At 36.3% G+C, this 24,965-nt stretch overlaps 1 protein-coding gene across 8 annotated transcripts in view; it reads left to right on the top strand.

Moving 5' to 3' along the window:
* The window catches only part of GLCE (glucuronic acid epimerase), a 127,305-nt gene that overhangs the window by 51,919 nt on the left and 50,421 nt on the right, over positions 1-24,965 (top strand). The window contains exon 1 of one of the 8 annotated variants that reach the window (XM_063640198.1): positions 20,408-24,019. The exons of the other annotated variants lie outside the window; for them this stretch is intronic. The gene's annotated coding sequence lies outside the window, so the exon portion shown is untranslated. Of the gene's footprint in view, positions 1-20,407; positions 24,020-24,965 lie in introns of those variants that run through there. 8 annotated transcript variants of the gene reach the window in all.

Below are 24,965 nucleotides of genomic sequence, written 5' to 3'. Positions count from 1 at the left end.
AGCCTTCATTTTGCTTAGATTTTCAAAAATAAAAGTTTACATGATAAAGGTCAAGCTTGTTCTCATTCTAAAAACTATTCACACGAATGTATTTAATTATATTTGTCTCTCCTACTAAATTTAAACTGAACAAATAATATTTTGAGAGTGATGATTGTGTGTTTTTAATATCTGTTCTAGTAATGCAAGTGGTTTAGCATATATAAACTTAAATGAAAACATGCTAATATAAAACTACATTTAGTGGCTAAAGTTGGAGTTACGTTTCTCTCTGAGGTTTAAATGGAAACGCTTACACTTGTTTGTGATTCCTAAAATTATTAGTGTTTAAATAAACATTAGAAGGAGAAAATAAAATTAGAGCCTAGAAAGTCTATAAAATCTTTGCTACACTCCTCAGAAGTCTCTTGGCTGAAGAAAAAAAAAGTATATTTTAAAAACATGCCATATAAGTTAGAATTTCCAACCAATATCATAAAGGAATTTCTGTGTTCAGGGCACCAAAATTAGAAACAAATTATTTTTGCTATTTTCCATGTAATTTTAAGAAAATAAGTTTCTAAAATCTTCATCTCATAAAGAATGATTATTTGATTTGAAAACAGCCTCTTTTATATCCTGTGTAACCTGAAATATATTTGGTTGCCTAATAGACTTGTGTGAGGTATCTTTGCTTGCATTTTTATAAAGTCAATTTAAAACTTCTTAAAATTTACTTTTTAAAGGAGGGAATCTGGAAACTTATCAGAAAGAAAATACTTTGCATCTTTTTGTGCCATCATGCATTTTATATTTATATCAGTATGGATTTAGAATTTGAGTGCTTATACATTTGAATTATGAAAGGTGATAAAATTAAGCTGCAGAAGGGATGGAAATCTTGATAGCTTTAATATATTAATGAGGCCACCTTAGCATTGTGTGTGTTTAGCTGTGGAGAGTATCTGATTTGTAAACTAAGACTTATGAATAAAATAATCAATTTCTTATGAATAAATAAAATTTCCTTTTAAATGATGGATGATATAAGAAGGTAATGCAAACATTTTTTGCATCTATTAAAATCATATCTTAAGGCATCTTTTTAAAATTTCCCTGATTGATGTTCTAGTTGTGGTACTTAAAACAAGGGGAAATAAACTCATAGGAAAGTTTATACTTTGATTTTCTCTTTCATATAATCTTAGATTATTTAGATTTTTCTAACAGCATAAAATATTTCATTATGAAAATCAAATACTGAGTCATTGCCAATTTGACAGTATCATTAGAATTAAATATGTGTACTTTAAAGACAGGCATATAATTTTTTCTTTTAATTGAATATACTGCTTATCTTTTAAAGTATATGTGGCTAGATAAGAAAGGACCTGAATGGACTTGATTTGGAATTTTCTCTGTTCATGTCTTTGAAGGTATTCAGACTAAAAGAGAATGTCAGCTTTTTAACTTTGTAAAACATGGTCCATATTACCGCATAGCTGTTAGTTACAGTAGCTATTTGCAATGTTGAATTTTTGAGATGAGTATTTTTCCTGCTAACGATGTAGACATGTGTATTATTTTCATGTAACTGTCAGGGCAGTAAAGAAACTAGTTTGGAAGTAAACCTCCAAGATTTATCCTCATAGGAGACAGTGTTAAAAATCTTACTTTAGTTGACCACTATGGGGTTTTCTTTAAAATGTTAAATAATGTTTTTGAATAATTTGGTTTTTGTAACCATTTTATCTTCTACCAAATAAATTTTAAAAAATCAATTTTATACACATAATTTGCTATCAAGAAAGGTATACTGCATTTGAAGGAGAGGAATAAAGTCTCTTTTTTTCTCTTTTAAAGCTCTTAAAAAATTTTATTTTGAAATAATTTTAGATGTACACATAAGTTACAGTGATAATATAGTACAGAGAGTTTTTTTAATATTCATTACCCAGCTTACCCTCATGTTAACATCTTACATAACCATGGTATAATGATCAAAACTAAATAATCAATAATGACTTACTAAAACTACAGACCTTATTAGAATTTCACCAGTTTTTCCACTGATGTTCTTTTTCCAGAATCCCATATTACATTTAGTTGTGTTATTTCCTTAGTCCCCTCCGATCTGACAGTTCCTTAGTCTTTCCATGTCTCTCATGATTTTCACACTTTGAAAGACTCCTGGTCAGGTATTTTGTAGAATGTCATTCAATTAGAGTTGAGTTTCTCTGATGTTTCCTCATAACTAGATTGAAGGTACAGATTTTGAGACAGAATACTACAGAGGTGATGTGCCTTTCTCAGCACACAATATCAGAGGCTACGTGGTGTCAGAATGTCCTATTACTGGTGATGTTAACCTTGATCACTTGATTATGGTGGTGTCTGCCAGATTTCTCTATTAAAAAGTTAATACTTTTCCCTTAATTAATAAATATTTGGGGGAAAATGCTTTGAGGCTTCACAAATATCTTGTTTTTCCTTAAATTTTTGGCCACTAATTTTAGCATTTATAGGTGGATCTTGCCTGCAGCATCTGTGGTGTTTTAGTGGTGCTTTTCTATTCTCTGTATTTCCTCTACATTTATCAGTTATAATTCTTCTGTAATACAGAGTAGTCCCTCCTCACATTTATTTGCTTAATCATTTACTTGTATCAGTGTGAACTCATAGATACTTATTTTATTCTCTGGATTAGAATCAAAATTCTGTTGTTATTTATTTTGTTGCTCAAATTGTTCCAGCTTCGGCCACTGGGAGCACTTTTCAATATGTCATTGTCTTTTTCTTTTCTTTTTTTTTTTTTTTTTTTTTAAAGCAAGTCCTTATTTTCTGACTTTATGAGATGCTTCAGGCTCATCTTGTATTTTCCCTGCTTTAGCCCTGAAATCACTTACCTCTCCAAGGAACCCAAGTCCAGCTTATTGGAGAATAGTATTTAGAAACCAGCATCTGGGTGCTAGGTATGTTCGTTGCTCTGAGGAGTTACTGCTTTTAGGCCTTTCAGGGGTCAGAGTTAGGAAATGTATACTGATATGGTTAGGCTTTGTGTCCCCACCCAAATCTCATCTTGAATTGTAATTCCCATAAGCCCTACATGTTGAAGGAGAGACCTGGTGGGAGGTGACTGGATCATGGGGCAGTGTCCCCATGCATTTCTTATAATAGTGAGTGAGTTCTCATGAGATGTGATGGTTTTATAAGTGTCTGACAGTTCCTCCCTTACACACTTGCTCTCTTGCCTGCTGCCGTGTAAGACATTCCCCTCTGCCATGATTGTAAGTTTCCTGAGGCCTCCCCAGCCATGTGGAACTGTGAGTCAATTAAACCTCTTTCCTTTATAAATTACCCAGTCTTGGGCAGTTCTTTATAATAGTGTGAAAATGGACAAATACGTATACCAACTCACATACATACATACATCTATATTTATTTGTGTTTACTTTCTGTATACACGCTTAAAGTATTAATTCATACTGATACCTTCAACTCCAGTTTTGCACCACAGGGATTATTCTAGCATTTCCCCTTTGCTTATTTGTAATTTCTTTCTCCCACAGTGAGAAACCTGACTCTCATTCTCTACACTATATTTATGTATTTATTATACACATATAGTAGTTTCCAAATTGCTAACCCATACTCCTGTGAGAAACAAATTTACCAAATAGAATACAGTGTTTGTGTACAGTTATTTTTATCTTTATTCTCACATTATCCAGCCAGAATGCTTTTTTTTCCAAAGTTAGTTGTCAGGTCTTTTCTTCTGTATATCCCCATCAGTCTACTGTGCCATTTCATTTGTACCACAGTTAGATTCATTTTGTCACAGTTCGCATTCCATCTTGGATTTCCCTGATATCCTGGTTGTTTGCATTTAATTTGTATACAGTAAAATTCATTCTTTGTGTTGTACAGTTTTGTGAATTTTGAAAACTGTGTAGAGTCACGTATCTACCAACAGCAGTTCTGTGACCAATCCCCTCCCCGCCCCCAATTTTCTGTGCTGCCACTTTGTAGTCAGCCTCTCTCCCCAGCCCCAAATCCTGGCAACCCCTAATGTGTGTTCTATCCCTTTAGTTATTAGCCTTTTCCAGAATATCATATACATGGAATCATATAATATGTAACCTCTTAGGTCTGGCTTCTTTCATTTAGCAAAATACATTTTAAGTTTCATCCATTTGTTGCATAAATCCTTAGTTTGTACGTTTTTGTTGCTGAGTAGTATTCTATTACATATACACAATTTGCTTATTCATTTATCTGTTGAGGGACATCTGGGTTGTTTGCAGTTTCAGTCAATCATGAATAAAGCTACTACATTTACATAAAGGGTGTGTGTGTGTGTGTCTGTATGTGTGTCTGTGTGTGTGTATGTATACATAAGTTTTCATTGCACTTGAGTGAATACCTAGGAGCAGGATTATGGACCTTATTTTAAGTGTATAGTTAACTTTATGAGAAACTGTTAAACTATTTCCAAGTGAATGTACAATTTTGCATTCCTGCCACCAATATATAAGAATTTTTGCTGCTCTGCATCCTTTTCAGCACTTGATGTTGTGCAGTATATTTTTGCCTTTTATCTGTTCTAATGTATGAGTAGCGGCATTTTGTGTTTTTCTAATGACTTATAATATTGAGCACCTTTTCATATGTCATCCTTATATGTTTGTGAAAAGGTAGCTGGTCTCTTTTATTTCTCTGTATTTTCTTCTTTTATGATCAGCCAGGTGGATAGTCTTTCCAATATCTTTTTTACCAAATTAGCTGCCATTATCTCTGACTATTTGGCTGTGCTTTATAATAAAATACACATTTTCGTATATGAGTTTTGGTTATCTGTACCTATTCCAAGGGAATGTATGTATAGTTTTATATAGCTGAGTATTTGAATGATAATTTTATTGTTGTCTAAAGCTAGATTGCATTATAGGAATCTATCCAAAGATTACATCTGTGACTGAAAAAACATGTAAGACAAGACAAAGTGTAATAAATGCTGCTAGTGCTGAAGATTGGCATGGGATTGACAAATGTTACTTTAGAAAAATAAATTTTAGGGTCTTTGGTGAGATCTTTTCACCTTGGGTATCAAATGAACAAAGAAACCTGATACTCTCTTGGGATATCTGTCAATATGGACAAACTTTGGTATGTTCTTACAACTAATCAGTTAATATTAGGTGAAAGAGATTAGAAATGAATGTTTTTAAACTTGGGCTACTTTATATAAACATTTAAACTAGCAACTTAAAATACTTAGGACTTATATTTAGTTTCTGTCAGAATGGAATGAAGACACAGCAAGTTTCAGTGGTAGTTTTCTACCCTATTTAAGCCTGATATTTACTATTTCTTTTTGTAAAGACCTATGTTTAACCCATTAGAATATGTGCAGGGATGCTGTGTTATTTAATTAGGCCTATTTGTTTGCTGTATAACAAATAGAAAGTTATACAGCAAACTGTATAACAAATAGAAAGTTATACAGCAAACTGTATAACTGCTGTATACTTCTTGCCCTTTTAATAACTTACTATATTACATAAAATAATATGCTTAGATTTGGAAAATACTATATGCCTAGATTTGGAAAATACTATATGCCTTAAAGGATAGCATTCCTGTCACATTATGTGGGTTATTATGATTGATTCTGTTGGTAATTCTAATTAGCTAAGTGAGTTCCCTATTTCAGTAGGAGATTATTTCCTATTTCAGTAGGAGAAAGCCAAACGAAACAATGTTTTGTTTACATATTCAGATTCTGAAAATAACTTTAGTATTAGAAGTCATTACATATGGGAAGATGGCTTTTTCTGCTTTAGAATAAGCATACCTCTTTAAATGTCCTATTTAATAGTGTGATCACATGACTGATATTTCTAATGGCTAAACCCAGTGTTGTTATTATGATGATGATGACAGTCTTTGATTTAAACCAAAGCCATTATAGAAAGGTCTACTCTTTCCAATATAAAACTTATATATATATAACTTACATTGGATGTAACTTGTGTATATATAACTTACATTAATGACTGCTGTAGTCATTGTATATATCTTACATTGTTGTCCCTTCTCAGGCCATGTTTGTAAATGAGATGTATTTTTTGTTTGTTTTTTATTGATTCTTATTCCTAGAAATGTAAATGAGATGTAAATAAGACAAACGTTTTCCAAGCCTTGTAAAAGTGAAAAATTACTATACATACATATATTATAAATATATATTTTATTTCCTTTTTCCCTTCTCCTGAAAAGCAGGAAAAAAAAAAACAAAGAATGTGGTTTTTTATTTGTTCTGTAAGGCCTTAATAGCAGCCTACTTCTTTGTTTATAGGAGACTAGGAAGGTGAACTTTGTGACTTCAATTGAGTATGCTTTAGAACCTGAAACATAATAAAGTGGCACCTGCTAGCAGTTTTGCATGTATGACAGTGACATTATCAATTTCACTTTCATTGTTGAAATCAGCACTTCTGAAATTGGGGTATTGAAGAAGGATGGAATTTAACTTCTTTTGAACAGCTGTTCTTTGGTTGACTCTGACTCAGGCACTTTGTTTCCTTATTATTTTATTGAATTCTTAAATTTAATCCTCACAATTTATTTAATCTTCACAATTAGCCTACAAAGGAGGTGTGATTACACACATTTTACAAACAAAATTTACTCAAAGGAACACAGCAGGCCAGGCACGGTAGCTCACGCCTGTAATCCCAGCACTTTGGGAAGCCGAGGGGGGGCAGATCACAAGGTCAGGAGTGCAAGACCAACCTGACCAACATGGTGAAACCCTGTGGTGGTGCGCACCTGTAATCGCAGCTACTCGGGAGGCCAAGGCAGGAGAATCACTTGAACTCAGGAGGCGGAGGTTGCAGTGAGCTGAGATTGTGCCATTGCACTCCATCCTGGATGACAGAGCGAGACTGTCTCAAAAAAAAAAAAAAAAAGGAAATTCACACTTTTATCAACTATACTATATTGCTTCTTCTAAAACTAGAAAAGTAGTCTGGGCACGGTGACTCATTCCTGTAATCCCAGCATTTTGGGAAGCCAAGGCGGGTGGATTCCTTGAGCTCAGGAGTTCAAGACCAGCCTGGGCAACATGACGAAACCCCATCTCTGCCAAAAAAATTGGCTGGGTATAGTGGTGCATGCCTGTAGTCTCAGCTACTTGGGAGGCTGAGGCTGGAGGATCGCTTGAGCCTGGGAGGCAGAGGTTTCAGGGAGCCAAGATCAAGCCACTGCACTTCAACTTGGCTGCTGGAGTGAGACTCTCAAAAAAGAAAACAGAAAAAGAAAAATGATGAGAATTGTTAGAAAATCTCTCTAAACTTAAGCCTGTGGGAGGGAAACTAATAATTAGACAAGACTGAAATTTCAACCTTATGTAGTATTTTTCTCAACCTCACAGGGCTTCACTTTTGGAAAACCTGTTTTATGTGTGTTATACAAGATAACTGTCAATATAATACCTATTAATGCTAATCATATGGCTAAATATCCATTTGATATCTTGGAAAAGATTAATAACATTACTGATAATTGTTTTCTTAGAAACAAATTATCTGTGAATCAGAAATAACACACATATCTGCATTGCTGTTAGCAGTAAAAATACTCATCTCAAAAATTTAACACTGCGAATGTAACTTTCTGATAGTCCAGTTAAACTCTTAAAATGATACTTAATATTTGCAAAACAAACTCATATAGCTGCAAATAATACTTTTAAACTGTTTTGTCAATAAACTCATTTTATCGTAGATCAGTAAATTCTATTTGCATAGTGATTAAACTGTCTTTATCTTAATGGTATTAATAGTAATGTAGTAATGTTATTCTGTGAACATTAATAACTTCATGTAGAATTGTCAGTTGTAAGAGTTTTTCTTAACATTTTTGTTATATTAGCAGTCTTATTATACACTTAATATAAATTTATCTATAGTCCAGTCATTATTTAGTATTTATTTCCAGCATATTAATATTCTCAAATCAATAAAATACAGAACATGTTTCAAGGATAATGAAATTGTATAGACAGTTGTTTCAGTATATATAAGCAGTCAAACTGTAGATTTTCTGTTGAAAAAGTGATAAATGTTAGTTGACATTTGGTAAGGAAAAAGTCCAGTAATTCAATATTTTTTTTACAACATCCCAGGGTAAAAAGTATGTTTTAATACTAAGTAGTATATATAAAAGTGGTATCTGAGTCTGTGTATTTATTTCAGTGTTATAGGTAGAACAACAAAGTTAGAAAGCTGCAATGGAAAGCAAAGCCTTCGTAAGTAATCACAAGACTTGGGTCTAGTGTTGGTGCAGCCAGAACTAGTTGTATGACTTTGGACAAGTCATTAAACTCTAGATCTTATTTTTTTGTTGTTGTTGTTTACAAATAAGCTAGTTGGATTACGGTTTTTAAGATTATTGCCAGTTCTGTGATTCTTTTTTGTTTTCAGTTGTTTAAATTGTGTTAAAATACACATAATGTAAAATTTACCATCTGAACTATTTTTAAGTATGTAGTTCAGTGGTATTAAATACATTCATAATGTTGTGCATCCATTTCCATTACTCTTTCAGTCTTGTAAACGTGAAACTCTGTACTGATTAATCAGTAACTCCCCAGTTTCACCTTCCCCCACTCCCTGGCAACCACCAATCTACTGTGTGTCTTTATAATTTTGAATAAGTACCTCATACAAATGGAATTATAGTATTAGTGTTTTTGGTGACTAGTTTATTTCACTTAGTATAATGTCCTCAAAGTTCATCTATGTTGTAACGTATATCATAATTTCCTTTCTTTTTAAGCCTGAAAAATACTTTGTTGTATGTATATACCACATTTTACTTATTCATTCCATTGATACACTCTTGGGTTGCTTGTACATTTTGGCTATTGTTAATAATGCTGCTGTGAACACAGGTTTACCAATATTTCTTCAAGAGCCTGTTTTAAGTTCTTTAGGGATATACTGAGAAATGGAATTGTTGGATCATATGGTAAACTCTATTATTAATTTTTTGAGAAATTGTCATACTGTTTTCCAGAGTGGCTGTACCATTTTGTTTTTCTTATTTTTTAAATTTATTTTTCTTTCTTTTATACAAACCTGCACATGTAAGTGGCTGTACCATTTTACATTCTCATCAACACTGCACAAGAGTTCCATTTTCTTTACATATCCTTGTCAGCACTTGTTATTTTCTGTTTTTTGATAGTAGCCATTATAATGGGTATGAGGCAGTATCTCATTGTAGTTTTGATTTGTGTTCATTAATGATTAATGATGTTGAGCATCTTTTCATGTGTTTCTTGGCCAATTATGTGTATATTCTTTGGTGAAATGTCTATTCAAGTTCTTTGCCCATTTTTGAATTGGGTTGTTTGCTTTTTGTTGTTGAGTTTTAAAAGTTATCTATATATTCTGGATATTAATCCCTTATCAGATATATAATTTGCAAATATTATCTCCTATTCTGTGAGTTGCCTTTTTAGTCTGCTGATACTGTCTTTTGATGCACAACATTTTAAATTTTTCATGAAGTCCAAATTGTCTATTTTCTCTTGTTGCTTGTGTCTTTGAGTAATATCCAGGAAATCATTACTAAATCCAATACTGTGAAGCTTTTGCCCTGTTTTCTTCTAAGAATTTTATAGTTTTAGAATTTATGTTTAAGTCTTTCATCTATTTTTGCATATGGTAAGGATCCAACTTCACTCTTTTGCATATGGAGATCCAGTTTTCCCAACACCATTTGTTGAAAAGACTGTGCTTTGATTCCCCTTTGGGTGGTCTTGCCACCCTTGTAAAAAATTATTTGATTGTATATTTGAGGGTTTATTTCTGGGCCCTCTAGTGTATTCCATTGGTCCATATGTCTATGCCAGTACCATACTGCTTTGATCAAAGTTAGAAAGTGTGAGTCTTCCAACTTGGTTCTTTTTTAAGATTGTTTTGGCTATTTGAGGTCCCTTGAGATTCCATGTGGATTTTTGGATAGGTTTTTCTATTTCCGTGAAAAACATGTCATCAGGATTTTGATAGTGATTGCATTGAATCTGTAGATTGCTTTGTGTAGTGTTGACATTTTAACAATATTATGTCTTCCAATCCATGAACATGGGATATGTTTCTATTTATGTCTTCTTTAATTTTGTTCAGCAGTGTTTTGCAATTTTCATTTTACATGTCTTTCACCTCCTTGGTTAATTTCTAAGTATATTATTCTTTTTGATGCTATAATAAATGGAATTACTTTTGTCATTTTCTTTTCAGATTGTTCATTGTTAGTATATAGAAATTAACTAATTTAAAAAAAAATTAGGCTGGGCACGGTGGCTCATGCCTATAATCCCAGCACTTTGGGAGGCTGAGGTGGGTGGATCACCTGAGGTCAGGAGTTCAAGACCAGCCTGGCCATCATGGCAAAACCCCATCTCTACTAAAAATACAAACGTTAGCTGGACGTGGTGGTGGGCACCTGTAATCCCAGCTACTCAGGAGGCTGAGGCAGGAGAATCGCTTGAACCTGGGAGACTGAGGCAGGAGAATCACTTGAACCTGGGAGGCAGATGTTGCAGTGAGCCGAGATCACACCATTGCATTCCAGCCTGGGTGGCAAGAGTGAAACTCCATCAAAAAAAAAAAAAAATTGAAAGGCTTTGTTGAGATATATTTCATATACCATAAAATGTACTGATTTAAAATGTACAGTTAAGTGGTTTCTAGAATATATAGAATTAAGCAGTCATACCACAGTCTAACTTCAGAACATTTTCAACTGTTCAGAAAGAAACCTTGTACACATTAGCACTCATTCCTGCTTCTGTGCATCTCACCGCATGCTTCACTATAGCTCCAGGCCACTACAAATCTACTTTCTGTCTCCATGGATTTTCCTGTTCTGTACATTTCACATAAATGCAGTCAGACAATACGCAGTCTCTTATGACTGGATTCTTTCACTTAACATAATATTTACAAGGTTCACTCATACTACAGCATTTTTATTTATTTTTATTTTTATAGATCAGGGGGTACAGATGCACTTAATTCTGTTACGTGGCTATCTTGTGCAGTGGTGAAGTCTGGGTTTCTACTGAACCTGTCACCCAAATAGTGAATGGTGTTACCTTGTAGATAATTTTTCAGCTCTCACTTCCTTACTGCTGTGTCCTGTTTTGGAGTCCCCAGTGTCTATTAGACCCTTCTGTATGTTCCTGTATACCCATTGTTTAGCTCCCACTTATACTTGAGAACATATAGCAATTGATTTTCTTTTTCTGAGTTAATTTTCTTAGGATAATGGCCTCCAGCTCTATCCATGTTATATTGCAGCATTTTTAAACAGCCAAATAGTCTTTTAAAATTCATTTTTAAGGCTGAATAGTATCCCATCATATGGCTATACCACATTTTATTTATTCATTCATCAGTGACAGGCATTATGTTGCTTCTAGTTTTTGACTATTTTGAATAATGCTGCTATGAACCATGTATGTACAAGTTTTGGTAAGAAGACGCCTTTTCATTTGTTCTGGATATATATCTAGGAGTGGAATTGCTGGATTATATGGTAGCTATGTGTTCAACTTTTAGAGGAACTACCAGATGTGTTCTAAAGTGGCTGCACCGTTTTACATTCCAACCAGCAAAAAATGAGGATTCTGATTTATTTAAATTCTCATCATCATTTTTTAAAAAAACTTAGGTTTTAACTTTTATTTTAGGTTCAGGGAGTACCTGGGCAGATTTGTTACATGGGTAAATTGCATGTCACTGAGGCTTGTTGTACGAATGATCCCATCACTCAGGTGGTGAGCACAGTTCTCAATAGGTACTTTCCAAGCCATTTTCCCCTCCACGCTCCCTCCTTGAGCAGTCCCCAGTGTCTGTTTTTCCTATCTTTGTGTCCATGTGTAGTCAGTGTCTGGCTCCCACTTATAAGTGAGAATATGTGGTATTTGGTTTTCTGTTCCTGCATTAGTTCACTTAAGATAATGAATTCCAGCTGCATCTATGTCGCTGTAAAGGACATGATTTCATTCTTTTTTATGGCTGTATGGTATTGCATGGTGTATATATACCACATCTTCTTTATCCAGTCCACCGTTGATGGGCATTGTGGTTGATTCCTGTCTTTGCTATTATAAGTACCACTGCCATGAACATACAAGTGCATGAGTCTTTTTGGTAGAACAATTTATTTTCCTTTGGGTATATACCTTACTGTGGGATTGCTGGATTGAATGGTTGTTCTATTTTAAGTTATTTGAGAAATCTCCACACTGCTTTCCACAGTGGCTGAACTAATTTACATTCCCACTGGCAGCATTTAAGTGTTTCCTTTTCTCCACAACCTCACCAGCATCTGTTGTTTGTTGACTTTTTAGTAATAGCCATTCTAACTGCTATGAGATGGTATCTCATTGCAATTTGTATTTGCATTTCTCTAATGATTAGTGAGGATGGTCATTTTTTCATATATTTGTTGGCTGCATGTATGGTTTCTTTTGAGAAGTTTTTGTTCATGTCTTTTGCCCATTTTTTAAATGGGTGATATGGTTTGGCTGTGTTTCCACCCAAAATCTCATCTTGAATTATATTCTGAATTATAATCCCCACATATTAGGGCTCAGAAGACAGGAAGATATGGGAAAGTTAGAACTTCCTAGAGACTTGTTGAATGGTTTTGACCAAAATGCTGATAGTGATATGGCTGAGGTGGTCTCAGATGGAGATGAGGAACTTGTTAGAAATTGGAGTAAAGGTCACTCTTGCTATACAAAGAGACTGGTGGCGTTTTGCCCCTGTCCTAGAGATATGTGGAACTTTGAACTTGAGGGAGATGATTTAGGGTATCTGGTGAAAGAAATTTCTAAGTGGCAAAGCATTCAAGAGGAAGCAGAGCATAAAAGTTTGGAAAATTTGCAACCTGAAGATGTAATAGAAAAGAAAACCCCATTTTCTGGGGAGAAATTGTAGCTGGCTGCAGAAATTTGCATAAGTAACCAGGAGCCAAATGTTAACCACCAAGATAGTGGGGAAAATGTCTCCAGGGCATGTCAGAAGCCTTCATGGCAGCCCCTCCCAGCACAGGCCCAGAGGCCTTGGAGGGAAAAATGGTTTCATGGGCTGGGCCCAGGGCTCTTCTGCTCTATACAGCCTCGGGACATGGTGTCCTGCATCCCAGCTGCTTCAGCTCCACCTGTGGCTAAAGGGGGCCAACATATAGCCTCAGGCCGTAGCTTTAGAGGGTACAAGCCCCAAGCCTTGGTGTCTTACACATGATGTTGGGCCTGTGGATGTACAGAAGTCAGTAATTGAGGTTTGGGAACCTTTGCCCTAGATTTCACAGGATGTATGGGACCACCTGGATGTCCAGGCAGAAGTTTGCTGCAGGGACAGAGCTGTCATGGAGAACCTCTGCTAGGTCAGTGCAGAAGGGAAATATGGGGTCAGAGCCCCCACACAGAGTCCCCACTGGGGCACTGCCTAGTGGAGCTGTGAGAAGAGGGCCACCGTACTCCTGACCAGAGAATTGTAGGTCCTCCGACAGCTTGCACTGTGTATCTGGAAAAGCTGCAGGCACTCAATGCCAACCTGTGAAAGCTATCAGGAGGGGGGTTGTATACTGCAAAGCCACAGGGGTGAAGCTACTCAAGGCCATGGGAGTCTACCTCTTGTATCAGCATGACCTGGATGTGAGACATGGAGTCAAAGGAGATTATTTTGAAACTTTAAGGTTTAATCACTGCCCTATTGGATTTTGAACTTGCATGGGGCCTGTAGCCCTTTTGTTTTGGCCAATTTCTCCCATTTGGAATGGGTGTATTTACCCAGTGCTTGTACCCCTATTATATCTAGGAAGTAACTAATTTTTGATTTTACAGGCTCATAGGCAGAAGGGACTTGCCTTGTCTTAGGTGAGACTTTGGACTTGGACTTTTGGGTTAATGCTGGAATAAGTTAAGACTTTAGGGGACTGTTGGAAAGCATGATTGTGTTTTGAAATGTGAGGACATGACATTTGGGAGGGGCCAGGGGCAGAATGATATGGTTTGGTTGTGTTCCTACCCAAAATCTCATCTTGAATTGTAGTCTGAATTATACTCCCCATGTGTGGTGGGAAGGCCCTTGGGGGAAGTGATTAGATCATGGGGGCGATTCCCCCATACTGTTCTCATGATAGTAAGTGAGTTCTCATGAGATCTAATGATTTTATAAGGGGCTTTCCACTCTTCACTCATTCTTTTCTCTCCTGCCACCTTGTGAAGAAGGACGTGTTTGCTTTCCCTTCTGCCATGACTGTAAGTGTCCTGAGGCCTCCCCAGCCCGCAGAACTGTGAGTTAAACCTCTTTCCTTTATAAATTACCCAGTCTCAAGTATGTCCTTATAGCACATGAGAATGGACTAATACAATGGGGTTATTTGGTTTTTGCTTGCTGATGTGTTTAAGTTCATTATAGATTCTGGATGTTTAGACCTTTATTGGATGCATAGCTTGTGAATATTTTCTCCCATTGTAGTTTGTAGTTTACTTTGTTGATAGTTTCTTTTGCTGTGCAGAAGCTCTTTAGTTTAATTAGGTCCCACTTGTCAATTTTTGTTTCTGTTGCAATTGCTTTTGGGGACTTAGTCATAAATTATTTGGTAAGACCAATATCTAGAATGGTACTTCCTAGATTTTCTTCTAGAGTTTTTCTTGTTTTAGGTCATACATCTAAGTCTTTATCTTGAGTTAATGTTTGTATATGGTGAAGGGAAGGGGTCCAGTTTTAATCTTGTGCCTATAGCTGGCCAGTTATCACAGCACCTCTTATTGACTAGGGAGTCCTTTCCCCCATTGTTTGTCAACTTTGTCTGGGTTTATTTGGGTTCTCTATCCTGTTCCATTGGTTAATGTGTCTGTTTTGGTAGCAGTACCATGCTGTTTTGGTTACTGTAATCTTGTAGTATAGTTTGAAATCAAGTAGTATGATACCTCTGGCTTTGTTCTTTTTGCTTAGGATTGCTTTGGTGATTTGGGGTCTTTTATGGTTCTATGTGAATTTTAAAATAGTTTTTTGTCTAATTCTCTGAAAAGTGACATTGATAATTTGATAGGAATAGCATTAAAACTGTACATTGCTTTAGGTAGTATAGCTGTTTTAACAATATTCTTTCATTTATGAGCATGGAATGTTATTCCATTTGTTTGTGTCATTTCATTCCTTTATTTGGTGTTTTGTAATTCTCATTATAGAGGTCTTTCACTTCCTTGGTAAGCTTTATTCCTAGGTATTTTATTCTTTTTGTGGCTATTGTAGATGGGATTATGCACTTAATTTGACTCTAAGCTTGGACATTATGGGTGTATAGAAATGCTACTAATATTTGTACATTGATTGTATATCCTGAAATTTTACTGGAGTCATTTGTCAGTTCTAGGAGCCTTCTGGTAGAGTCTGTAGGGTTTTCTAGGTATAGAATTACATAGTCTGTGAAGAGAGATAGTTTGACTTCCTCTCTTTCTCTTTGGGTGCCTTTTGTTTCTTTCTCTTGCCTGATTGCTCTGGCTAGGACTTGCAGTACTGTATTGAATAGGATTGGTGAGAGTAGGCATCCTTTTTATGTTTCAGTTCTCCAGGGGAATGTTTCCAGCTTTTGCCCTTTCAGTATGATGTTGGTTGTGGGTTTGTCATATATGGCTCTTATTTCCTTTAGAGGTATGTTCCTTTAGTGCCTAATTTGTTGAGGGTTTTCATCATGAAAGGATGTTGAATTTTATTGAAGGTCTTTTCTGTGTCTATTGATATGATCATGTTCTTTTTGTTGTTAATTCTGTTTATGTGGTGAATCACATTTATTGATCTGCATGTGGTGAATCACATTTATTGATTTGCGCATGTTGAACCAACCTTGCATCCCAGGAATAAAGCCTACTTGATTGTGGTGAATTAACTTTTTAATGTGCTGCTAGTTCAGTTTGCTAGTATTTCATTGAGGATTTTTGTGTCTGTATTCATCAGGAATACAGGTCTGAAGTTTTCTTTTTTCCTTGTGTCCCTGTAGGGCTTTTATATCAGCATGATGCTAGCTTCATAGAATGAGTTAGAGAGGAGTCCCTTCTCCTCAATTTTTTGGAATAATTTTAGTAGGATTAGTACTAGCTCTTCTTTGTCCATCTGGTACAATTCACCTGTGAATCTATTTGATCCAGGGCTTCTTTTGATTGGTAGTTTGTTGTTGTTGTTGTTTTTAATCACTGATTCAATTTCAGAACCCATTATTGGTCTACTCAGGATTTTCACTTCTTCCTGGCTCAATCTTAAAAGCCTGTGTGTTTCCAGGAACATATTCATTTATTCTTTGTTTTCTAGTTTGTGTGCATAGAGCTGTTCATAATAGTCTCTGAGGGTTTTTTGTATTTCTGTGGGGTTAGTTGACATGTCACCTTTGTCATTTCTAATTGTGTTTATTTGGATTTTCTTTTTTCTTTATTAATCTAGCTAGCAGTCTAACAATCTTGTTTAATCTTTTGAAGAACCCACTTTGGTTTCATTGATCTTTTCTATAGATTTTTACATTTCAGCTCTGATTTTGGTTATTTCTTTTCTTCTGCTAGCTTTGGTGTTCACTTACTCTTGTTTTTCTACCTCCTTTAGGTGTGACATTAGGTTGTTAATTTGAGATCTTTGTAATTTCTTGATGTAGGCATTTGTCACTCTAAACCTTCCTCTTAACAATGCTTTAGCTGGCTGGGTGCGGTGGTTCACGCCTGTAATCTCAGCACTTTGGGAGGCCAAGGTGGGTGGATCACGAGGTCAGGAGTTCAAGGCCATCCTGGCTAACATGGTGAAACCCCGTCTCTACTAAAAATACAAAAAAATAAGCCAGGCATGATGTTGGGTGCCTGTAATCCCAGCTACTCAGGAGGCTAAGAGAGGAGAATCGCTTGAACCCCAGAGGCGGAGGTTGCAGTGAGCTGAGATCGCACCACTGCACTCCAGCCCAGGTGACAGAGTGACACTCCTCTGAAAAACCAAAATCAATGCTTTAGCTGTTTCCCAAAGATTCTGTTATGTTGTGTCTCTGTTTTCATTAGTTTCAACTAGCTTTGTGATTTCTGCCTTAATTTTGTTCTTTACCCGAAAGTCATTTCAGAGCAGGTTGTTTAACTTCCATGCAATTGTATGGTTTTGATAGATCTTTTTGGTATTGATTTCTGTTTGTATTGTGCTGTGGTCTGAGAGTGTGGTTGGCATGATTTCGATTTTTTTTTAATTTGTTGAGACTTTCTTTATGGTCCAGCATGTGGTGAATCTTTTAGAGTATGTGCTGTGTGCAGATAAGAAGAATGTATATTCTGTTGTTGGATGGAGTGTTCTGTAGATGTTTACTAGGTCCAATTGGTCAAGTATCGTGTTTAAGTCCAGCATATCTTTGTTTGTTTTCTGCCTTGATGATCTGTCCAATGCTGTCAATGTTTTTTTTTTTTTTTTAAATCCCCCAGTCTTATTGTGTGGTTGTCTAAATCTCTTTATAGATCTCTAAGAACTTGTTTTATGAATCTGAGTGCTCCAATGTTTAGTGTATATATATATTAAGGATAGTTAAGTGTTCCTCTTGTATTGAACTTTTATCATTATGTAATACTCTTTCTTTGTCCTTTTTGATCATTGTTGGTCTAAAATCTGTTTTATATGATATAGGGATAGCAACCCCTGCTCTTTTTTTTTTCCACTTGCCTGATATTTCTGTACCCCTTTACTTTGAGCCTGTGAGTGTTGTTACTTGTGAGATGGGTCTCTTGAAGACAGCAGACAGTTGGTTTCTGCTTCTTTATCCAACTTGCCACTCTATGCCTTTTAAGTGGAGCATTTAGCCCATTTATGTTCAGAGTCAATATTGATATGTGAGGATTTGATCCTGCTGTGCTATTAGCTGGTTGTTATGTAGACCTGATTGTATAGTTGCTTTATAGTGTCAGTAGGCTATGTGCTTAAGTGTGTTTTTGTGATGGCAGGTATTGTTCTTTCATTTCCATGTTTAGCACTCCCTTTAGGACCTCTTGTAAGGCAGGTCTAGTGGTAATTAATTTAGCATTTGCTTGTCTGAAAATAACTTCTTCTTCACTTATGAAACTTAGTTTGGTGGGATATGAAATTCCAGTTTCTTCTGTCTTCCAAGGTTTCTGCTGAAAGGTCTGCTGTTAGCCTGATGGAGTTCCCTTTGTAAGTGACCAGCCTTTTCTCTCTAGCTCCCTTTAAAATTGTTTATTTCATGTGGACCTTGGAGAATCAGATGACTGTGTGTCTTGAGGATGATTGTCTTGCATAGCAATCTCACAGAGGTTCTCTGAATTTCTTGAATTTGCATGTCAACCTCTCTAGTGAGATTGAGATTTTCCTGGACTATATCCTCAAGTATGTTTTCCAAGTTGCTTGCTCTCTCTCCACTTTCAGGAATGCCAGTGAGTCGTAGGGTTGGTCTCTTTATATAATGCCATATTTCTTGGAGGTTTTGGTCATTTTTAAAAAGTATTTTTTATTTCTGTGTTTTATGTCTGCCTGTGTTCCTTCAAAGGAGCAGTCTTCAAGCTCTGAGATTCTTTCTTCAGCTTGGTCTATTCTGTTTTTAATGCTTCCAGTTTTATTTTGAAATTCCTGTAATGAATTTTTCATTTCTGGAAGTTCAGTTTAGTTCTTTCTTAAATGGTTACGTCACCTTTCAACTCTGGGATCATTTTACTGCTTTCCTTGGATTGGGTTTCAACCTTCTCTTATTTCTTGATGAGATTCCTTGCCATCTAGACTCTGAATTCCTTGTCTGCCATTTCAGCCATTTCAGTCTGGTTAAGAACCATTGCCAGGGAGCAAGTATGATCATTTGGAGGTAAGAATATGCTCTGGCTTTTAGAGTTGCCAGAGTTCTTGTGCTGGTTCTTTCTCATTGGTGAGGGCTGATGTTCTTTTTTCCTTTGGAGTTGCTGTCCTTCGAATGGGACTTTTTGTTTTTATGATCTTTATTGCCCCAAGGGTTTGACTGTGTCACAAGTTGCATGTGGTTGAATGGCTTTGTTTCTGAATGCTTTCAAAGGGCCAAGGTTCAGCTTTACACTCATGGGCTGCATGCTCTAACTCTGGATGGCCTGGACTGAGTCCACAGCTTTGTCCACTGGTCCCTGGAAGCTGAGCCCAGGCTGGGCTAGAGGGTCTGAGGTACTCCCAGACTGCTGACAACAGCATTCCATAAGGTATGGCAGCACGGGTCCATGGGCTTAAGTGCTCCTGTAGGAGCATTGCAGATGGGAGGAATTCTGGCAGGGGCACCATGGGTGGGAGGCAGGGGTGGTAGAGGCACCACGGGCAGGAAGTGCCCTAGCAGGATAGTCGAGGCTGTGCTGTGTGTAGGCACGACCAGACAGGGACTATGCGAGGGGCTGGTGGACAGCAGGGTGCACAGATCAGGCTCACCCTGGTCCCACAGGAAAGAAAGCCCTGTTCTCTCCAGGTCTGGCAGCTTACACAGGTCAGAGCCACCCCTTCCTAAGGAGCTGTTTAGGGCCTTGAACATATCCTGGCACTTGGCAACCCTGTGTGGGGTTCCCAGTTTCCTCCCCCTTCAGTCCTGGCATCTGGGTCATCTCTCTAACCTCTTTCAGTTTGATTTCTCAGATGATCTGTCTGGATTATGCTGGTTTAGTTGATACTCTGGTCTATCTCAATGGGAGAAGTTATTTCTGGCTATGTCTAGTCAGCCATCTTGTTTGGGTCCTCTGCAACTGATTTCTGTTCATATCCTGCTCCTTTGCTGAATTCATAGTTGATTTTTTTTATAGTGAAAGGTTTAAAATAATTTCACATTCCCTTTTGTGTATTTTCTATAGCTACTTTCTTTGTGGTTACCATGGGATTACAATTAACATCCTAGGTTATAACACTCTAATTTGAGCTTATAAAAGTTTAACTTCAATAATATCCAAAAATCCTGCTCATCTACAGCTTTATTCCCACACCTGTCAGTTGTTGGTGTCACAAATTACATCCTTATACATTATGTACCCACAAACAAACTCTTAAATGCATTAGTCTCTTAGGTTGTATAGAAAACAAAAAGTGAAGTTACAAACCATTATTACAGTAATAGTAGGTTTTATAATTGCCCATGTAGTTACCTTTATTGAGATATTTATTTCTGGTGTTCTTTCATTTTACCTTATAGTTTTCCCTTGATCATTTCTTGCAGGGCAGGTCTAGTGGTAATGAATTCCTTCAGCTTTTATTTATCTAGGAATATCTTAATGTCTCCTTCACCTTTGAAGGACACTTTTGCTGGATATAGGATTCTTGTTTGACAGATTTTTTTGTTTGTTTGTTTTCCTTCTAGCACATTGAATATGTCAACCCACTGCCTCTGGCCTCCAAAGTTTCTGATGAGAAACATGATGATAACCTTCTTGAGAGTCTCTTGTATATGATAAGTCTCTTTCTTACTGATTTTAAGATCCTCACTTTGTCTTTGGCTTTTGATAGTTTCATTATACTATATCCCAGTATGGGTCTCTGAGTTCATGCTACTTGGAGTTTGTTGAGCTCCTGGGATGTTTATACTCATGTCTTTCATCAAACTTTGGAAGTTTTTCATCATTATTCATGTAATCTCTTTGCCTCTTTCTCTTTTCTCCTCCTTTTGAAACTCCCACAATGTATATACTCATCCAGTTGATGGTGTCCCACAGATCTCTTAGATTCTCTTCATTTTTCTTCAGACTTTTTTTTTTCTGTTCCTCAGAGTCATAGTTGCAATTGTCCTAACCTGAAGTTAGCTGATTCTTCAGCCTGCTCAGATATGCCTTTGAATCTGTATAGTGAATTTTTCATTTTGTACTTTTCAGCTCCAGAATTTCTCTTTGGTTCTTTTTTAGGTTCTGTACCTCTATTGATATTTACACGTTTTTCATACATCATTTTCTTGATTCTGTCTGCATCTTCCGTTTGTTCTTTGCACATCTTTAAGACAGCATTTTTAGAGCTATGGTAGATTTGCCATCAGGTCTGTTTCAAGGACAATTTCTATGATTTATTTTTTGCCTTTGAATGTGCCATACTTTCCTGTTTCTTTGTATGCCTTGTGATTTTCTGTTGTTGTTGAAAACTAGACATTTAAATCTATTAATGTGATAAGTCTGGAAATCAGATTTTCTCCTTTCACTAGGGCTTGTTGTTTTAGTATTATTTTTGTTTATTGTTTTTGGTTTTTGTAGACTGGGTAAGGAAACAGGGATCAGCCTGTGTCAGGGATAGAAATATAAACTTAAGGTCTTCCCAGGTATTTTCTTTGCATCTTTTCCTGGGCATGCATGATCATTTTCCAATTTTGTCCATATTTACAGTTGTTTTTGAATGTCCCAGTCTTTAATATCTGGCTCCCAAAAGGAGAAAAAGAGAAAAATAAATACAGGAAGAAAAATTGGCTCTGGCCCTTTAACTTCTCTGGAAGTCATTTCAGGGGAGCAGAGGGGCTCTTGCAACACTGGGAGGAGGTGCAACAACAATGGCTGGCACCCTCTTTGATTACACCCATGTGATCTTTGGCAACAATCAGTGATCAGAGTACAGATCTCTATACTTGGAGGACAAGGTCCTTTTTGCCGTGGGCTCCTGCAAGCTGAGTACAAACTGCTCCAGGAGCACATGCACAGCTGCCTGCCAGAGAGCTAGGAGTGGAGGATGGTTTACTGCAACTGTGTTAAGAGCTGAAAATGACCCAAATTAATGCACTTTATCATTTAGTCCTTCTCTTGGAAGTTGCAAGCCTTCAGTGGACTACAGAGTTCCAAGATAGTTACTTGAGACAGGTTCTGCCAGTGCAGTTGTTGTCTAAGTTGGAAGACAGATTCCTGGTGGTTCCTACTTTGTCATCTTTCTTGAATCCCTCTGTGATTTCTTATGGCAGAAATTATGTTAATAGTAAACTCAACATAAGTGATACAGTTTTTTGGTTCTTAATAAATTAGGTTTTTGCTTTTTGTGTTTAGAATGGCAGACCAAGGTAACTATGCTTGTGGTTTTATGGCTTATGGTACTACATATACCCATAGTGATATAATATGTCTAAAAAGGTATGATTCTTGGTATTAGGAATAAAAGGCTTCATTAGCCAAATATTTTAAAGCTGTTTTTTTTTCTTTTTTGCAGGGCAGAGGTGGAGAGGGGTTAGATGATTTCATCTACCCTACAGTTGGCATAATAAAGAGTAAGCCCTTAGTTTTGGGAATGTATGCAGTAAGCTAGGCATCCTTGCATCAGCTCTCATAGAAGTATCTGTCCTCCTAGTCTTCAGTAAACATTAGGATATACCAGGACTTACATTCTGTACCACAGAGTTCAGCATTCAATTAAATATGGTCTTATATCATAGTCTAAATAATTTGTTAATAATTATAAGGTTTTGAGGGGCAGTTGTTATGCCTCTTGTTTGTACACACAGTGCCTAGTAGGTATTCAGTAAACACTTGTTGATTAGGTTATCATGTATAAGCAATAATTTTTTTGTGGAATAATGAAGGTCTTGAAACTTGAGTAGACATTAGACTGAAAGTATGCACAACTCCCTGTGAATTATGCATAAATTTATAGATTTGAACTTTGACTTGCATACTAAGGATTCTTTTACTGTTTTTAGAGTGGTAGTGCTGATATTTCCTAACATTTACTGAGTACTTTCTGTGTTCCTGGCATCGATCTAAACAATTTACATACAATAACTCATTTAATACTACCTTATGAAGTATTCTTTAAATCCATATGGTATATGAGGAAACTAAGATATAAACAAGTTAAATCTTTTCTTAAATACACAGAGTTAATAAGTGATAGAGCCAGGATTCAAATCCAGAAAAAAACAGCTAAAAGCCTACATCCTTAACTTCTATGTTATACTGCCTCCCAGTGTTACGTATATTATGTTTCCAATTTTTATTGGATTTAAGGGCCTAAATTCATCAAACCTCACTCCTCTAAACACACACACGCGCGCGCGCTCGCGCACACACACACACACACACACCTATTTTAATCCTTTGTTATTAGATACAGTTATTAGACCATCTTGGGATCATGGCGTTTTTCTGTAACTTAAACTACCTACCTTTAGGTGAATTGAGTTAGAATTGAGTATTTGACACAAATATTACTTCTATTCCAGATTATGAACATTTCAAAACTCTATTTCATGAGTAATAAACGTGATTTTGGCAATATTCCAAACACTGCTGTTGTTGGAAGTGTTAGGCTAGATAGAATTCTGAGTACTTTATTAAGTTAAATAGACACTGACAGGAATATTTTTATAAAGATCTGATAAGCCTTCTGGTCTGTATAAACCCAGTCTGTCCTACAAGTGTACAAATGCAGAAGATAGCAAAATCTGAGAAATGTTATAGTCAATCAGTCACTCCTAAAATGTAGGTTTTTACTTTGTCCATAGTGTTTATTGCAAAACAGCATAGGAATAATGGGGTCTTAAGAGTAAAGCTCAGTTGCCAAATAGGAAAGCTTATACTAAAATGGATTCCAATTTCTTAGTGAAAATCAAAACTTGATTTCATATAAAGTATAAGAATTTCATGTTCACGAACATCCCTAATCCATAAATCAAGACTTTTAATATAGATTTCATCTCTTCAGACAGAGTGAGCTTGCTTGCTTGCTTTTTTTTATTTTTTTTTTTTTGAGACCTAATTTTTCTCTTGTCACCCAGGCTGGAGTGCAGTGGCATGATATCGGCTCACTGCAACCTCTGCCTCCCAGGTTCAAGCGATTCTCCTGCCTCAGCCTCCTGAGTAGCTGGGATTACAGGCGCCCACCACCACACTCAGCTAATTTTTGTACTTTTAGTAGAGATAGAGTTTCGCCATGTTGGCCCGGCTGGTCTCGACCTCCTGACCTCAGATGATCCACCCGCCTCAGCCTCCCAAAGTGCTGGAATTACAAGTGTGAGCCACCGTGCCCAGCCAAGCGTGAGCTTTCTAATTAGTATATTCTTGAGTCGGATGTCAGTAGGGAAAAATGTGTATGTGTATAAAATATATATAATTATTGCCTAACTAAATCAAGAATGATTTATTGTTTAAATGTAATTTGAGTCAGTGGACCATGTGCAAGAGAGAAATTTTTGCTAAGTCACTAAGATTATGGGGAATATTTGTTACAACCCCAGGCCTAGATTATCCTGACTAATTAATACCCTGTAGAAAGGGTATCCAGATAATCATTAGAGACCCCTATTTGTATTGGAGAGAGAACATCAGTATTAGTGAAGCCCTATGATAACTCAAGTCACTAGTCTTAAATATGATTTGTTCAATGTAGAGCTGATACTAGAGTAGGTGTGTCAGAGAAAGCTTTTTAAGTATGCACAAAAACACAGTATTTGTTAGAATGAACTGTTAGATAACTAAATCAGGAGAGTCATCCACTTGCTTTTTTCATATGACAGAAAAAAAATTAGATAATCTTTTTTGAGTGAATGCTGTGAGCCAAACATAAACCTTGCAAGAAGCAGCAAGGTCTGCAAGTATAGCTAAACCATTTAAAAAACAGTCTTTGTGTGCAGCAAACTTGGGCGTATATGCTGACCTTATGCTGATAATTTCAATTTTGTTCTCACCCTTTGTTGGTTGTCCATGATAGAGTTAAATATGACTGATTAATCTGTATGGTTATAAAAGCACATTAAGGAATATAGGTTTAGTATGGTAGTATCAATCCCTTTTGTATTTTTATACATGAGAAAATTCTGCTTTTATTTTTATGAGCTTATGTGGAAACTGGGTAAGGTAAACAATGATACGTAAGAATATGACTGCTAGTAGAAGTAAATATAGGTAAGTTGCATGTTATCTAGGAAGAGTTATTAGAGTACTGAAAATTGTCACATAAAGTATTTTCAGTTGATCTGCTAAT

The sequence above is a fragment of the Symphalangus syndactylus genome, chromosome 5 (genome assembly GCF_028878055.3).
Source record: "Symphalangus syndactylus isolate Jambi chromosome 5, NHGRI_mSymSyn1-v2.1_pri, whole genome shotgun sequence".
Classification (NCBI taxonomy): Eukaryota; Metazoa; Chordata; class Mammalia; order Primates; family Hylobatidae; genus Symphalangus; species Symphalangus syndactylus.
The sequence above is the reverse complement of the archived record's forward strand: the minus strand, read 5'-3'. Positions and strand labels throughout refer to the sequence as shown.